This window comes from Bombina bombina, chromosome 1 (assembly GCF_027579735.1).
Source record: "Bombina bombina isolate aBomBom1 chromosome 1, aBomBom1.pri, whole genome shotgun sequence".
In the NCBI taxonomy this organism is placed as follows: Eukaryota; Metazoa; Chordata; class Amphibia; order Anura; family Bombinatoridae; genus Bombina; species Bombina bombina.
In genome coordinates, this window is record NC_069499.1 from 349,962,426 (window position 1) to 349,974,797 (window position 12,372).

The following is a 12,372-nucleotide window of genomic DNA, read 5'->3' on the forward strand; positions in this document are numbered from 1 at the left end:
AGAGAATGGGAAATTAGCCTATTTGTAGATTAATTATGATTTCTATATCATTCTGAACAGTTTTTTGTCCATTATAGGTTTATTTGGTTTAGTTTATTTTGTTCATTTATTTATCAATTTATCTTTTATTTATTTAGTAAATTAATTAATATGTATTTATTTAGGCATTCATGTTCTAGTCTCATAATCTCTCATTTTGTTGTGGTTGCCCATGTAATGCTTTCAAGAAAAAGTTGTTCTAAATGATCTTAATGATGTTGTTGATTTTTTAAATTTTTTAAATTTTGCATTCTCTTTTCTCTAACAAGAGTCATTCACTGTGGCTTCATTTATGTTATGACTCATTTTGCGTACCCAGTGGAGAGGCTTTGTATTAGTGTATAAGTATTTCATACATTGCCTTTACACTTTATCTATCTAGTTATGATTGATTTGTGCTCCTCTTTTGGGTCTACATTTGTGTGTGTCATTCCACAGTGAATTTGAATTTATTATATTGTATACCACATTCAATCAAAGTCACCACTTTAGTGTACATTATTCCTTTTACTTTATCCTAGGATATGTCCTCAGTATAAGTTCAGCCTTTCCATTATGATTAACCCCTTAATGACCAAGGACGTACCAGGTACCTCCTGCAAAAACTGTCAGTTAGTGACAATGGACGTACCTGGTACATCCTAAGTCTAATTGAGTGCTGGAAGTGATTGTGATCACTTCCAGCAGCTCTCAGGGTATTGCAGTGATGCCTCGATATTCAGGCATCCTGCAATACCCTTTTTTATGCATCCAATGAAGAGAGAGCCACTCTATGGTCCTCTCTGCATTGGCCATCGATGGTGCCGATCTTTGGTGGGTGGGAGCTGCTGCTTGGAGGCGGGTGGGCAGCCCATCGACGGTTACTTCCTTTTCCATGTTAAGTAGTGATGTCGCAAACATAAAATTTGGGTTCGCGAACGGCGAACGCGAACTTCTGCAACTGTTTGCGAACCGCCATAGACTTCAATAGGCAGGCGAACTTTAAAACACACAGGGACTCTTTCTGGCCACAATAGTGATGGAAAAGTTGTTTCAAGGGGACTAACACCTGGACTGTGGCATGCCGGAGGGGGATCCTTGGCAAAACTCCCATGGAAAATTACATAGTTGATGCAGAGTTTGTTTTTAAGCCATAAAGGCCATAAATCACCAAACATTCCTAAATTGTTTGGAATAACGTGCTTTAAAACATCAGGTATGATGTTGTATCGATCAGGTAGTGTAAGGGTTACGCCCGCTTCACAGTGACAGACCAAACTCCCCGTTTAAAGGGACAGTCTACACCAGAATTTTTATTGTTTTAAAAGATAGATAATCCCTTTATTACCCATTTCTAACACATTTATAATAATATACTTTTAACCTCTGTGATTATCTTGTATCTAAGCCTCTGCAAACTGCCCCTTTTTTCAGTTCTTTTGACAGACTTGCAGTCTAGCCAATCAGTGCTTGCTCCCAGATAACTTCTCGTGCATGAGCACAGTGTTATTTATATGAAATACGTGAACTAACACCCTCTAGTGGTGAAAAACTATTAAAATGCAATCTGAAAGAGGTGGGCTTCAAGGTCTAAGAAATTAGCATATGAACCTCCTAGGTTAAGCTTTAAACTAAGAATACCAAGAGAACAAAGCAAAATTGGTGCTAAAAGTAAATTGGAAAATTGTTTAAAATTACATGCTCTATCTGAATCATGAAAGTTTATTTTGGCCTAGACTGTCCCTTTAACACATCGCAAACAACCGCAAACAGTCAATTTGCACAACCGCAAACTCCCCATTTGCACAAGGTTGGATACCAAGCTATCCATGTCCCGTTCCTTGTCCTCACTGATGTCATTGAAGGTCTCTTCCTCCACCCAGCCACGTACAACACCAAGGGTCACCGAAAAGTGACAACAAGCCCACTGGGACGCCTGCTGTGTTTGGTCTTCCACCTCCTCAAAGCCACCTTCCTCCTCTGACTCCTCTTCTTCAGACTCCTCTCTCTGCGTTGCCTCTCTCTGCGTTATTATAAGGTGTGTTAAGTAGTACTATTCCTATCAGTTTAATCCCTATCAGGGGACGTGTATATGGCATCGATTTTAGGAGCCGGGAGATGGAAAAAGATGCTTGGTCGGTCCTCCTACTTCAAATTTGGGGCACTGCGCGTGCAATCTAATGTGCCACCAGATATGAGTGGTGTGTTAAGTAGTTCTATTCTTATCAGTTTAATCCCTGTTACGTTCCCTATCAGGGGACGTGTATATGGCATGGATTTTAGGAACCGGGAGATGGAAAAAGATGCTTGGTCGGTCCTCCTACTTCAAATTTGGGGCACTGCGCGTGCAATCTAATGTGCCACCAGATAGGAGTGGTGTGTTAAGTAGTTCTATTCTTATCAGTTTAATCCCTGTTACGTCCCCTATCAGGGGACGTGTATATGGCATCGATTTTAGGAACCGTGAGATGGAAAAATGTATTGGTCGGTCCTCCTACTTCAAATTTGGGGCACTGTGCATGCAATCTAATGTGCCACCAGATATGAGTGGTGTGTTAAGTAGTTCTATTCTTATCAGTTTAATCCCTGTTACGTCCCCTATCAGGGGACTTGTATATGGCATCGATTTTAGGAACCGGGAGATGGAAAAAGATTCTTGGTCGGTCCTCCTACTTCAAATTTGGGGCACTGCGCATGCAATCTAATGTGCCAGCAGATAGGAGTGGTGTGTTAAGTAGTTCTATTCTTATCAGTTTAATCCCTGTTACGTCCCCTATCAGGGGACGTGTATATGGCATCGATTTTAGGAACCGGGAGATGGAAAAAGATGCTTGGTCGGTCCTCCTACTTCAGATTTGGGGCACTGCGCGTGCAATCTAATATGCCACCAGATAGGAGTGGTGTGTTAAGTAGTTCTATTCTTATCAGTTTAATCCCTGTTACGTCCCCCATCAGGGGATGTGTATATGGCATCGATTTTAGGAACCGGGAGATGGAAAAAATTATTGGTCGGTCCCCCTACTGAAAATTTGGGCACTGTGCATGCAATCTAATGTGCCACCAGATATGAGTGGTGTGTTAAGTAGTTCTATTCTTATCAGTTTAATCCCTGTTACGTCCCCTATCAGGGGACGTGTATATGGCATCGATTTTAGGAACCGGGAGATGGAAAAAGATTCTTGGTCGGTCCTCCTACTTCAAATTTGTGGCACTGCGCGTGCAATCTAATGTGCCACCAGATATGAGTGGTGTGTTAAGTAGTTCTATTCTTATCAGTTTAATCCCTGTTACGTCCCCTATCAGGGGACGTATATATGGCATCGATTTTAGGAACCGGGAGATGGAAAAAGATGATTGGTCGGTCCTCCTACTTCAAATTTGGGGCACTGCGGGTGCAATCTAATGTGCCACCAGATAGTAGTGGTGTGTTAAGTAGTACTATTCGTATCAGTTTAATCCCTGTTATGTGCCTTTTTTTTGGTTTGGTTTTTGAAGCCACAGTGCAGCACCAGAGGCCAGAAAAATTAGGCATGTACACATGCCTGAAAAATTAGGTATTGTTACAGCCGCTGCTGTAGCAGCGGCCAGAAAAATTGATGTTTGTTTCCCAGGCAGAAAGTGCCCTAAAACATTGCGGCTTGAACCCTAGTTGGTGGCGGATAAGTCACGCAAGTCATCCGGCATTCAGAAATCAAATACAGCAGCGTGTGGACCATTTTTTAAGCCTAAGGCAGCTTATCTCATCAGGCCTTTTTTAGTCGAATGTATCGCCCACTGTCAGTCCCTTCGGGATCCATCCCTCATTCATCTTAATAAAGGTGAGGTAATCTAGACTTTTTTGACCTAGGCGACTTCTCTTCTCAGTGACAATACCTCCTGCTGCACTGAAGGTCCTTTCTGACAGAACACTTGAAGCGGGGCAGGCCAGAAGTTCTATCGCAAATTGGGATAGCTCAGACCACAGGTCAAGCCTGCACACCCAGTAGTCAAGGGGTTCATCGCTCCTCAGAGTGTCGAAATCTGCAGTTAAGGCGAGGCAGTCTGCTACATGTCGGTCGAGTCTTTCTATAGAAGAATATATAAACTGGCACTACACTGGTGTATAGTAAGATAAAGAATCCGTAGATTCCGGTGCTACCCCTTTAATACAATTGAAATTCAAAGAAAAAGAAGGGAAAGATAGGGGCTGTTATAGCACTCATACTTACTAAAATGGATATGGAGTTAGTTAAAAAAACTATACTTTAATTAATTATATTAAAAGACATGGGGTAAATACCTCTACCGTTACCCTCAACCCACCACCAAACTAACGATTAAACTAAAAACAAGCCAACAGTCACTTCTCTGTTTCCTGGCCGATAGCAGGAAACGTCGGCATCAGGTGGCTGAAGTGACTGAACTGCAAGGATACAAGTATATAGAGCAAACGCGTTTCGGCTACGACCTAGCCTTTCTCAATGCTATATTTTACACTGACATTTAGTAAAACCCGAGGCTACCGGATGCGCGGACTTAAATAATCATTTGCAGGCCACATTTAACCAATCACATGGATTACAGGGAAGATGCCCTATTAACATCCAATGGTTGCGCTTAGGGGACAACGCCTACTATTCCGACTGTGCTGTGTGGCTGAAAAATGCAAATGATATGCCGCGCATGCTCAATGATTCACTGCTAGCGTGTAGAGAGTTATTCCTTGTAATGACACTACTAGGTTAGAAATGAGTATTTACACATTAAACGGACAATGTCTTATCCAGTAGAAGGATCTTCCATTTATAAAAAGTAGATACCATAAACTTAAAAGTTTTCTATTTGATAGGTTCCAATGGATCAATTCCCTATATAGCGATACTTATTAGAATAGAATAGTAAAAAAGTCTGAAGACTTTGACAACACTATTATTTTAATATATTAACCTGCATTGCGCTTGACACTGTACAAGTAACGCTGTGCTGATGTGATTAAGGGTTATGAAATAAATATCAAATAGTTAGTAAAATAAGTTTTCAACTTATATCTCACTATTATTACGTATACCTATGAGATCACACGTAATACGCTTCAAACATGTACAGGTAACGCAGTGTAAATGCGGTTAAGGGTTATAATATGATCATTTAAAATTATAGTTTACAATTCTTCTCTTTAGAGCATCATTATTATTATTACTGAATCGATTACTATGAAACCACGGAAAATACCTTATAGATGGTAGTTAAATATTAGTATTATGGATCAGAATAAGTTAATGCATAAATATATCATTTTTCTGGGTCCCAATCTATAAACATATAACATTGACTCAAGATCCTAAACATATTGGATCCTAATTGTACACATATTATATGACGATTGGGCAGAAAAGAAGTGTGATAGTCCAGGACTGTATATACCCATATAAATGAAAGAGTAACTATAATATATGTAAAGTGATACAAGGTCACCAAATTATAGGATTAGATACAGTGGGCTATTTTTACACATACATGGATTAGTCTCTTGCCAGTCTTGGCAAATCAGATATACACCCAGTAATTGTTATATTCGTTCATACCATAAGGTATGACAGTATTCAGATTGAAAACCCATTTGGTTTCCATCTGTAACAATTTATCCTCAGTGTTACCCCCTCTTATTCCGGGCTTCAATTTTTCAAGACCCCAACATTTTAAGGCACTGGTTTTCCCATTATGACATCGTAGAAAATGCCTGGCAACACTAGTAATTTGTTTAGATTTATCTACGTCTCTTTGGGCTGTTCTAATATTACTAAGGTGTTCAGTTATACATGTGCCCATGCTCCTTGTAGTCATTCCAATGTAATATAAATTACAGCTACAGGATATACAGTAGATAACATTAGTACTTTGACAATTTATGTGTTGTTTGATGTTCCAGGTTTTTCCAAATCTGTCAAATATTGTTTGTTTTTTAACCATGTGTTGACATACTGAGCATTGTCCACATGCAATAGAGCCTTCATATATTGGCAATTTCTTAGCATTTCTATCATAATGGCTAGAAACCAGTGTATCCTTAATATTCCTGGCTCGCCTGTATGTCACTAGAGGTTTCTCTGTTATTAATGGTTTCAGTAGGTCATCTCTAGTTAAGACATGCCAATGTTTGGTCAGAATTTTAGTGATTTGATCGCTATGTGCGGAATAAGTAGTAATACATCTTAGGGGGTATTGTTCTCCTTAGTCTTAGGGGTAAGTAATTCTCCCCTATCTTTCAGTAATGCTCTGTTATATGCTCTAGCAAGCAATTTTTTAGAATAGCCTCTTTCAAGTAGCCTTTGTCTAAGTTCTCTAGCAGCTATTTTAAAATTGTCAATGGTGCTACAATTTCTTCTTAAACGTATATATATTCTCCAATAGGTAGTCCTTTAATGGTGGCAGGATGGTGATAACTGCTGGTATGCAAAATATTATTAGTGGACGTGGGCTTCCTATACGCTTCTGTAACAATTGAGCTGTCAGTATTTTGAATTGTAAGATCCAAAAACTCCACTTTGGATTTTTGTATGTTAGATGTGAGATACAATCCAAATGGATTATCATTAAGAGTTTTAATGAGGTCATGCAGGAGATTCTCAGGACTATTCCATATAAATAGAATGTCATCTATATATCTGGACCAGAGATGTGTTTAGTAAGGTGTTTGAGATTATCATTAAACAACACAGTTTCCTCCCACCAGCCCAGATATATATTAGCGTAGGTTGGGGCACACGCAGTGCCCATCGCTGTCCCACAGGTCTGTAAATAAAATTTATCATCGAATACGAAATAATTATGAGTTAAAATAAACTCTATCATATTCAATAAAAATTGTTTGACCTCTTCACTCATACTGGTATTTTGATTGAGATAGTATGACACCCCCACCGTGTTTTTATGCTAGTGTAAAGCGATTCTACGTCGCAAGTTACCAGTACTGAGTTACTGTCAATATTGATCTCATTAATTTTGTTCAGTAGATGCATTGTGTCCCTGGTGTACGATGGAAGTGACTCAACAATATATCTCAATCTTGCATCTATGTATTTGCTGGCCTTTTCAGTAAGGGAGCCTATTCCAGACACGATTGGTCTGCCTGGCGGCTTGCATGTATCCTTATGTATTTTGGGCAGTAAATACAAAGTGGCTGTTTTTGGTTCTTTAACTTCCAGGAATTTCAATTCCTGCTGATCTATAACACCATCGTCAAATGCTGAACGAATGAGTGTATTATAGCTGTTGAGAAACATCTCTGTGGGGTTACATAAAAGTGATTTATAGTTAGAAGAATTATTGAGCTGACGTAATGCTTCCTCCCTGTACATAACATCTGGCCAAATAACAATGTTACCGCCTTTATCACTGCTTTTTATTTGTATAACTTTCATATTTTTCAAATGTTTCAGGGCTATAGCTTCTTCATTGGATAAATTATGGTTAGTGGCGCCACTGTTATCCTGTATGTCTAAAATATCTTGACATTCTAAATTAAGAAAGGTCAGTGTGAGGGGGGAACTTCCGGGCAGCGGCCATGATAGGTCGCACCTCTGCAAGCTGCTCCAGCTTTCCAGAGCAATCTATATGATATCTCCCGTTATATGTACCATCTGAACTAGAGACTAACATACTATTTATCTGCCAAAGAAAATCTATCTAACGAGCCTAATTTTAATGGAATGACTGATGGCTTCAGAGCCCGGAGCTTCAATTGAAGATTGTGGCCTTTACCATCATCCACGTGGAATACCCCCCGGCAGGATGCTCTCCGGCTCCTGTCGTTAGTTAGCACTGCAAGTGCACTTACTAAAACTGAACATATAACCCAAGTATCCCTGCAACAGACGTACCTGCCATGGAGGCTATGCAAATATTGAGGGAACTAGATAACTTGCTCTTTACCTATCGGGAGAAATTCTCAGAGACCCTTGAGGAAGCATTTCGACTTACGACAGGGGGTCCTTCTATCTGCACCTCTGTGTTATCCTCTGAGAGTGACCACAAAGATGAAGCCTGCATATCTGATCGAACCCTAGCAAAACCCCAGGAGGTCCTGTACGAAGGGTCAGGAGCTTTTCTAGCAGGCGGGGGAGCGCTGGATGCGACATGCGATGCATGTTGTGTGGGGCCCCATTCAGTGCTTACCTTCCATCGCATTGCCGCAGTAGAGGTCCCGGTCGATGATCTAGTGGTAGCGGTACGACCGCCTGACAGCGCAAAGTCCCAACTGCAACACGTCTTGCTTCTGGCTGACACTGGGACAGAGCCAAGCGCCTGGTTACAGGGCAGAAGAGGAGACCTTGCAACTAACGTGTGCTCCCAGTGGGCCCTAACAAGCTATCTGCCGCACACCAGAGGTGCGACTCCCCGTAACCGCATCCTTCTCTCCCATGCTTGTTCTCTGGGTCGCACAAAGAACGATATGGCTGCTTTCACTATGATGGGGACAGTTCTGCAACGCCTCGGTATAGGCTGAGTGACTCGCTAAGTTCCCAAGATGGACACATATTGGGTTATGCTCGGTCTTTACATTACAGCCGAGTTAAAGTTAAGAGTTGCTTTATATGTGTTATAGCTACCTATTGGTTCAGTTTAAACAAAGTTATTGAGAATGTCATTATTTTATTTCCCTACGTTGCTGTGAGTTTATTTAGGGGAACTCTACATGAGGACTATCAATGTACTGTTTGGACACCGTCACAGAACCTATTACCATTCATTACCACACTTAGCCGCTAGTACATCAGTGGGAACTTTTTACGAGTGCTATTACTGTTCAGTTGTGGCACATTTACAGAAACAACTAGTATTTCATCACTATAATACACTTTAAGCGCATGTATGGGAATTCACCTTGGCGACTGAGGCTAGTGTTATTCATTAACCACCATGTTTTCCAATAAGTGTACTTGTGGGAATTTTCTGTAAGGGGGCTATCATTATCTAAATTTACATGTCTCCCTTTGTATTGGCCACTCCCATGCTACTATGTATTTGTCTGTTTTCATTTCCACTACTGATAGTGTGATCCCTCTCCCTTCCCTTGGATTTGAAGTTGAGCTGCCTGCGGCCGGGGCGGCGTATTTTAATCCTACTTATTGTCATTAGAGATTGGGATCACTTTGTTGCTTGGAATTGTGTGCTCATATACTTAGGATGCATATAACCTATTGGATCAGCCCCTCACTGCAACCACTCAATATATCATATGAGACGTGTGACTAGTCCAATAATCACTGTAAAAACAGCTTCTTTGGAAGATACCAGTTATAACTAGTGCTCCCTTATTAATACCCTTATTCTCTCACTCTAGCTCTTCAGGTGGTACTACTTATATATATAGGTAATAGCGGTCTGACCATACTAACCCTACTCCTTTTTTGATTAATTCTCAGAACTCATTCAAATCCCTACAAAAATCAGGTCCCTATATCTATATTAGGAATGCTAGGCACCCTGTAAGTAATTATCTAGTGCCTGAATGTCATGTATCTTAACTTTTATCATTGCTTCACGTGGTGGGGATTCCTCATATTACTGAAACTACTAATATTATGGGGATACTTGGCAATATTTAGCATTTTCGACAATATTGCACCTAAATGAAAATAATTTAAAATCTGAGGTCAAATTGAGACCCATGAGTGGTCTCCTTGTTATCAATGTACCTTCTATTATTCTTATTCTATATATCATGAGGTCCAAAAGTGGCCTATGAAATGGGTGTGAAGGTCCTTAACTTTATTGGCATGTCTACTTATGCTGTTTAATTGTAACAACTTATTTATGCTTCCTGATCATTTTTCTGATGACAGCTTGTACAAAATGTGAAATATGATTGCATTCCTTCTTTTTTTCTTCTAATGCATTGTTTGTATGCCAAAACATAAAACCTCAATAAAAATTATATAAAAAAAAAAAAAAAAAGTCAGTGTGTTATGCGACGCGTGATTTGGAGGTACAAATTTGGACTTGGCTTTTAATATTGTTCGCCAACCAGTATCATCATTGTCTGAATTACAGCTAATAGCTTCATCTAACAATGCAATTAAATCATTAATGGCAGCTTGAGAGTCTTTCTCTCAGGGTGGACCCCGGAGGGCTGTGGCGATGCGTAGGACTTAAAAAGCTCTTCATGTCCTCCATCAACAACACATCTGTAAAGCGTCCTGTCCTTGCCGGTGTGGTCGTGGGAAGAGGAGGATTACTTTCACCTCTTCCCCTGTTAGATTCCCATTGTGCTGTGATATCACCCTTATACGCTGTGTAAAGCATACTTTTTAATTTATTTTGGACCTGCTGCATCCTTTCCGACTTGCGGTAATTCGGTAACATTTCAGGCACTTTATGCTTATACCTGGGGTCTAGTAGCGTGGACACCCAGTACAGGTCGTTCTCCTTCAGCCTTTTTATATGAGGGTCCCTCAACAGGCACGACAGCATGAAAGACCCCATTTGCACAAGGTTGGATGCCGAGCTACTCTTGTCCAGTTCCTCGTCCTCAGTGATCTCACTGAAGGTATCTTCTTCCCCCCCAGCCACGTACAACACCACGGGTACCAGATAGGTGACAACAAACACCCTGGGACTTCATCCTCCTCCTCAAAGCCACATTCCTCCTCTTCCTCACAATCCTCTTCCAGCGTTGCCGCAGGTCCAGCAAGCGATGCTGATAAGGCTGTTTCTGGTGGTGATGGTGACCACAACTCTTCCTCTTCACGCTCATCTACGGCCTGATCCAGCACTCTTCGCAGGGCATGCTCCAGGAAGAAAACAAATGGTATGATATCGCTGATGGTGCCTTTGGTGCGACTGACTAGGTTTGTCACCTCCTCAAAAGGACGCATGAGCCTACAGGCATTGCGTATGAGCGTCCAGTAACGTGGCAAAAAAATTCCCAGCTCCGCAGAGGCTGTCCTAGCACCCCGGTCATACAAATTGTCGTTAACGGCTTTTTCTTGTTGGATCAGGTGGTCGAACATTAGGAGTGTTGAATTCCAACGTGTCGGGCTGTCGCAAATCAAGCGCCTCACTGGCATGTTGCTTCGCCGCTGGATATCTGAAAAGTGCGCCATGGCCGTGTAGGAATGCCTGAAATGGCCACACACCTTCCTGGCCTGCTTCAGGACGTCCTGTAAGCCTGGGTAATTATACACAAAGCGTTGTACGATCAGATTACACACATTTGCCATGCACGGCACATGTGTCAACTTGCCCAAATTCAATGCCGCCAACAAATTTCTTCCGTTGTCACTAACCACTTTGCCGATCTCCAGTTGGTGCGGAGTCAGCCACTGATCCACCTGTGCGTTCAGGGCGGACAGGAGTGCTGGTCCGGTGTGACTCTCTGCTTTCAGGCAAGTCAACCCCAAGACGGCGTGACACTGCCATATCCGGGATGTGGAATAGTACCTGGGGAGCTGGGGGGCTGCCGTTGGTGTTGAGCAAGACGCAGCAGCAGAAGAGGACTCAGCCGAGGAGGTTATGGAAGAAGATGGAGTAGGAGGAGTAGAGGAGGTGGCAGCAGGCCTGCCTGCAAGTCGTGGCCGTGACACCAACTCCTCTGCAGAGCCACGCATTCCATGCTTGGCAGCCGTCAGCAGGTTTACCCAATGTGCAGTGTAGGTGATATACCTGCCCTGACCATGCTTTGCAGACCAGGTATCAGTGGTCATATGGACCCTTGCCCCAACACTGTGTGCCAGACATGCTATTACTTCCTTTTGCACAATCGAGTACAGGTTTGGGATTGCCTTTTGTGCAAAGAAATTTTGGCCGGGTACCTTTCACTGTGGTGTCCCAATAGCTACAAATGTTTTGAACGCCTCAGACTCCACCAGCTTGTATGGTAAAAAGAAGAAAAAACAGAAGCGCCACATGGCCCAATATTGTTTGGTCCAATTTTGTAGATTTTAAGATGAGATACAAACTCACATTTAGAAGAGCACCTCAATTAGTGCTATAGGGGCAGTCTGGGATCTATTCGGTCACCCAGAAGACCAACTTCATGCACTGGATCTGATGTCTATGTGGACAGAGAAAAGACACAAGTGCCTATATGGCCTAGTATTGTTGGTACAAGTGGACAAACTCAGATAATGATAAGAGTGGTACTCACAATGTATAAAGCACCTCTTTTGATGCTATGGGAGCATGAAGGGATCAATTTGGTCACCCAACAGACTTATGGCAAGGCATCCAGAAAAGAAGTACTGGTTCACAGGATCCCAAGATGGTCAAAGTGATGAATATCCTCAGACAAAAAGGCAATAAAAATCCCAAAGAGAGGGAGCAGCAAGTGTTCAAATACTAAAACTGACTTTATTTAAAAATAAATATAATGAC